The sequence below is a fragment of the Rhinopithecus bieti genome, unplaced genomic scaffold, assembly GCF_001698545.2.
Source record: "Rhinopithecus bieti isolate Rb0 unplaced genomic scaffold, ASM169854v2 scaffold_33210, whole genome shotgun sequence".
Lineage (NCBI taxonomy): Eukaryota > Metazoa > Chordata > Mammalia > Primates > Cercopithecidae > Rhinopithecus > Rhinopithecus bieti.
The window spans coordinates 1,409,995-1,415,596 of record NW_016814226.1 but is presented as its reverse complement, the minus strand read 5'-3'; the positions used below and the strand labels follow the sequence as shown (position 1 = coordinate 1,415,596).

General features: G+C 47.8%; 1 long non-coding RNA gene across 1 annotated transcript in view; it reads right to left on the bottom strand.

Moving 5' to 3' along the window:
• The window catches only part of LOC108514007 (uncharacterized), an 18,002-nt gene extending 15,354 nt beyond the window's left edge, over positions 1-2,648 (bottom strand). The window contains exons 1-2 of the long non-coding RNA XR_001881077.1: positions 2,433-2,648; positions 2,173-2,312 (exon numbers count right to left, since the gene is read on the bottom strand). This is a non-coding gene — a long non-coding RNA (uncharacterized LOC108514007). The remainder of the gene's footprint in view (positions 1-2,172; positions 2,313-2,432) is intronic.
• Between the last annotated feature and the right edge of the window lie 2,954 nt (positions 2,649-5,602).

Here is a 5,602-nt window from a genome sequence, read left to right as displayed (position 1 = left end):
TTATATATAATATAGATATATATATATTATATCTATTAACAATACTATATATTATATTATATATTATATTTTTTGTGTGTTTTTTTTTTGAGATGGAGTCTCGCTCTGTTGCCCAGGCTGGAGTGCAGTGGTGTGATCTCGGCTCACTGCAAGCTCCGCCTCCTGGGTTCACGCCATTCTCCTGCCTCAGCCTCCCGAGTAGCTGGGACTACAGGTGCCTACCACCATGCCCAGCTAATTTTTTGTATTTTTAGTAGAAATGGGGTTTCATCATGTTAGCCAGGATGGTTTCGATCTCCTGACCTTGTGATCTGCCCACCTCAGCCTCCCAAAGTGCTGGTATTACAGGTGTGAGCCACCGCACCCAGCCAGGAATTATTTATATGTAGTTTTTATTACTGAGTTTTGAACGTTGGGTGCTGAAGACAAGTTTTAAAAAGCCATCCCTATCCCAGCACTTTGGGAGGCCGAGGTGGGAGGCTCACCTGAGGTCAGGAGTTTGAGACAGCCTAACCAACATGGAAACACCCAGACTCTACTAAAAAAAATACAAAATTAGCTGGGCGTGGTGATGCATGCCTGTAATCCCAGCTACTTGGGAGGCTGAAGCAGGAGAATCACTTAAACCTGGGAGGCAGAGGTTGCGGTGAACTGAGATTGTGCTATTACACTCCAGCCTAGGCAATAAGAGTGAATCTCCGTCTCAAAAAAAAAACAAAAAAAAGCCATCGTTGTGAAGGTCATGGGCTATCTTCATATTTGTAAATGGGCATTGATGGCTCAAGAGAAAATTTCAGAGGCCAGCATCATAACTGGTTTCAAAACATGCCACATCTGAAACCACTCAAGCAGAAGAGAAGATGCCTGCTCTCTGAATAACTGCTGAGGACTCTTAATTAAAAGTGGCTCTAGGCTGGGCACCGTGGCACATGCCTGTAATCCCAGCACTTTGGGAGGCTGAGGCAAGTGGATCACTTGAGGTCAGGAGTTCAAGACCAGCCTGGTCAACATGGTGAAACCCCGTCTCTACTAAAAATACAAAAATTAGCCTGGCATGGTGGTGCCTGCCTGTAATCCCAGCTACTGGGGAGGCTGAGGCAGGAGAATCACTTAAATCCAGGAGGTGGAGGTTGCAGTGAGACAAGATCGAGCCACTGCACTCCAGCCTGAGCGACAGAGTGAGACTCTGTCTCAAAAATAAAAAAGCAGTTCTAATGATGACAACCTGAAAATCCAAGTGAACAATTAGGATGCAATAAAAATGGCATAAACCAACCTTTCCAAAATCATATCATTTTATACAGCTGCTATTAAACATGTGATGCTTAATAAATAAGACATTAGTCTATTCCATCCATATTTCTAAAGGTTGTTTATTGAGGTTGGCCACTCTCCTCCACCTAGCTTTTCTTCACTGGGACCACAGGGGACTGTGCTTCATATTCACAGTGGCCCAGGATTTGAACCCACATGAGAACTTGCTCTAGGTCATATGGCTGGTCAACCACAGAGCTGGGATTCACCTCCAGTTTGAATCACCACCAAGGATTCATTGTTCTTACATGTCCCCAGACAGGCAAAACAACCAATCTGTGGTGTTAGAAATCATCTAGCCTTTACTTCGGGGGTAGAAAACCCTAGAAAGCTCATGAGTGCCATCCACTAAGCGTGGAATCTATTGCTAAATACACGCAAATCTTCTCCTTTGATAGAAGAAAAACCTGAGGAAAGTAGTGACTGGATTTGGTAAATAGCCCCAACAGGGCAAGAGCCAGGGCCCCTGACCCAGGGCTCACTACTAGTCCCTACCTTCTTTCTTTCTTTCTTTTTTTTTTTTTTTTTTGAGACAGGGTCTCCCTCTGTCGCCCCGGATGGAGTGCAGTGGTGCAATCATGGCTCACTGCAGCCTTAATCTCCTGGGCTCAAGTGATCCTCCCACCTAAGTCTCCTGAGTAGCTGGGACCACAGGTGCACGCCACCATGCCCAGTTGTTCTTTTTTTTTTCTTTTTCTGTAGAGATGGGGTTTCACTACGTTGTGCAGAGTAGTCTCAAATTCCTGGGCTCAAGCAACAGTCCTCCCTCCTCAGCCTCCCAAAGTGCTAGGATTACAGGCATGAACTACCGCACCCAGCCCTCATCCACTTCCTGACAGTTCTTTCCCCAAAACTTACCTCGTCCTTGAACACATTCAGGTGTTTCCACTCCTGATCTGTCTGAACCAGGGAGAAGTGAACCAGCCAGAGATGCCAGGAGTGCCTGGGAGCATAGGCCCCAGCTGCAGGGATGCCCACGTCTCAGCTCCAGCCTCCTGCTGCAGGTAGGAATTGAACATTTTTTGTTTGTCGGATCCAGTTTCTCAAGAAGTCTCAGTTTGGACTTCTGAGCACAACCTGATTTTAACAATACTTGTTTTACTTAAATCACAGCTCACCAGTTTTTGTTCTCTGGACTAAGGAATCCCCTTTTCTCTCCTCTTTGGTGATCTTTAAACATATGGTACATTTGTGCACATCTAACTGTCCCAGAGGTAAATTTATCTGGTCTTTAAAAAGGGAGAATTCAGAAATTAAAGTGAGTTCTTAGCCTAAGGAGCTGCAGGAGACGGGGAGGACATGAAAGTGTAGGCCCTTTGCGGGAGTCACCCTCCGTGAAAATGTGGCCTGATGGCAGATCCTCATCAGGTGACTGTCCTTTGTCCTAGTAACGATGGCATTTGGCAGGATAGTCTGCTCCCTGACTGGGTCATAAGACTTGTAAACAGCAGCCAGGTACACAAGAGCCTTGTGGCACAGTGTGACAGGCCACACCACTAATTAAACCGTTTGTAAAAGGTCATAGTGTGTGTACCGAGAGCACCACAAATTCATGATAACAGAGGAGTGATCCATCACAGCTGTTCTTCCAGAAGCATCGTGAAGATTAAGTTCACTAAAATCAATCTCTTTGTTACAAATGGAAGACCACCGAGCCAGCAGGCTTCCAGCACGGACCCAGCAGCGTTCTCCAGCGGAAGAAGCCAGCTGGTTTCATGGCCCGTCCCTTGCCGAGTAGAGCAAGAGGTTAATTAAACAAATACCCAGCTCTCTTCCAGTCCAGAGCATTGAGGTATTTAGCGAAGAAACAGTAACATTAAGATGCAAAGAATCACCGAGCCAAGGGAGGATTTCATGGGGGATTTTGTGAGGCTTTCCATCTCTCTTTGCTCTCTGAGCTCTCTAAAACAGCAGCTATGAAATTTCTTCCCATAATGAACGTGTCTTACTTTTCGTCTTTCATGGAAAGCACTTTATGAAGTGCCTTTGGCTTCACACTCTAGTCTGCCCACTTACCACCCTCTGAGGATGAACAGAACCTGCATTTTCACCCAGGACCTCCCCTGTTTTCACTTCACCTGTGGAGGAGCAGCCCACGGAGTCCACCTGCAAATTAAACACGCTGCAGCCGCACAGGAGACAGCTGGCCCTGGTGAGCTTTAATTAAGGAGCTGGCTGCAGCAACCTGGGGTACCCCGGACTTGCTTGATTAAACAGGTACCTTTTCACCGGCGACCCTTGCACTGGGTTCTCCACCGACGTAGTAGATGATTTCTCGCAGATCATAGTGCTGAGTCTGTATTATTCAGATTTCACTGGTCTAAGTTGATGGTCTGAACATGACAGTGTTGAAACATGGGTTTCTGATTTTGTCAAAGGCATAAACGTGAAACTGTAAAGAATAAATCATTTAAGGGGAAAAAAGTATATTTTCCCAAGTTCCTATTACGTTTCTTTTCTTTTTTTTTTTTTTTTTTTTTGAGACAGAGTCTCGCTCTGTTTCCCAGCTTGGAGTGCAGTGGCGCGATCTCGGCTCACTGCAATCTCTGCCTCTTGGCTTCAAGTGATTCTCCTGCCTCAGCCTCCCAAGGAGCTGGGACTACAGGCACCTGCCACCATGCCCAGCTAATTTTTCTATCTTTGGTAGAAGTGGGGTTTTACCATGTTGGCCAAGCTGGTCTTGAACTACTGGCCTCAAATGATCCACCCACCTCGGCCTCCCAAAGTGCTGTGATTACAGGCATGAGCCACCGTGCCCGGACAAAACTGTTTCTTTTTATATATTCTCTGCAAAATCCCTGCAGCTTCTGCAGGCAGTGAAGGCGAGATAGTCCTGGGACATCTGAGAATATGGCCCAGAATAACATGGGTCCTCGGACTGAGGCCCAAATCTTCAGGTCACTTGGCAAACACATAAACAACAAGTTATGGGGAGGACCGAAAGTGACAGGGACTCAGCCCCAGCTCAGAGAGAGAAAAAGTCGGAAACCAAAGCATGTGTGAAGGCCTGCAGGGCATCACCTGCAACACTAGACGTTTCCACATGGCACCACTGTTTCAGTTCAAACGACGTTTAACTTTCTTCAAAAACTTTATGTGTGACCAATTTATTTATTTATTTTTGAGATGGCGTCTCACTCTGTGGCCAGGCTGGAGTGCAGTGGCGCCATCTCGGCTCATTGCAACCTCTGGCTCCCTGGTTCAAGCGATTCTCCTGCCTCAGTCTCCTGAGTAGCTGGGATTACACCACGCCCAGCTAATTTCTGTATTTTTTAGTAGAGATGGGGTTTCACCATGTTGGCCAGGATGGTCTTGATCTCCTGACCTTGTGATCCGCCCACCTTGGCCTCCCAAAGTGCCGGGATTACAGGCATGAGCCACGGTGCCCAGCTATGTGTGACCAATTTAAGACTATCCCCCAAATATTAGAGAGATACTAGTTGTGTAAGGCAGAAGAACGTCCCGCATCCCCACCCAGCCGAAGATGCACGCTTCCTCACCCCTGGATCGTGTGAACATGATGATAATGTGAGAAGGGGGAGCTAAAGCTGCAGACGGAATTAAGGATGCTCATCTGCTGACCTAGAAATAAGACCCCTGGATTCCCTGGGGGGGGTCCAAGGTCACCACAAGGGTCCTTCAAAGACAGCAGAGACGCAGAGGAGGTAAGAGGGAGAGATGGGGGATGCCACGTGGCTGGCTTTAAAGATGGAAGTGATGTTGGCCAAGGAATGCGGTGCCTCTAACTGCTGGCGAAGGAGGGGGATTCCCCCTTAGTGCCTCCAGGAGGATGCAGCCCAGCAAGATCCATTCTGGGCTCTGATCTCCAGACTACAAGAGGATTGATATGTGTTGTTTTAAGCCCCCAGGTTTATGGTAACTTAGAGCAGCCCCAGAAAACGCACGCACACTCATTCATGCTGCCATTCGTCTGCAGACACCAGGTTCCCTCTTTGCCTCAGTGCCCCAATGTTACACTGTTCAGGTATTTCTCCCCTGCCACTCACACATTCAAATGACTCGAGCACTGTGGCTCCAAGCACCTGCTGCCGTGGGCCTCTTCTGACACCAGCTGGTGCATTGAGGGGAGTGCGCCCTCCCCGTACAGCAGGGCTGAGTTTCCTCTGGGGCCAAGCTCCCTCTGAACACATCACGTCTGGTACATGGGAACCAAACACAGCGACTCGCAGACACCGAGTGGGTGTGTGTGAGAACACAGGTGGTCCGGGGGAAAGGCCATGTGGACCATACTGGTGGGTGAAAGCAAACCACATCCATGCTGCCTCAA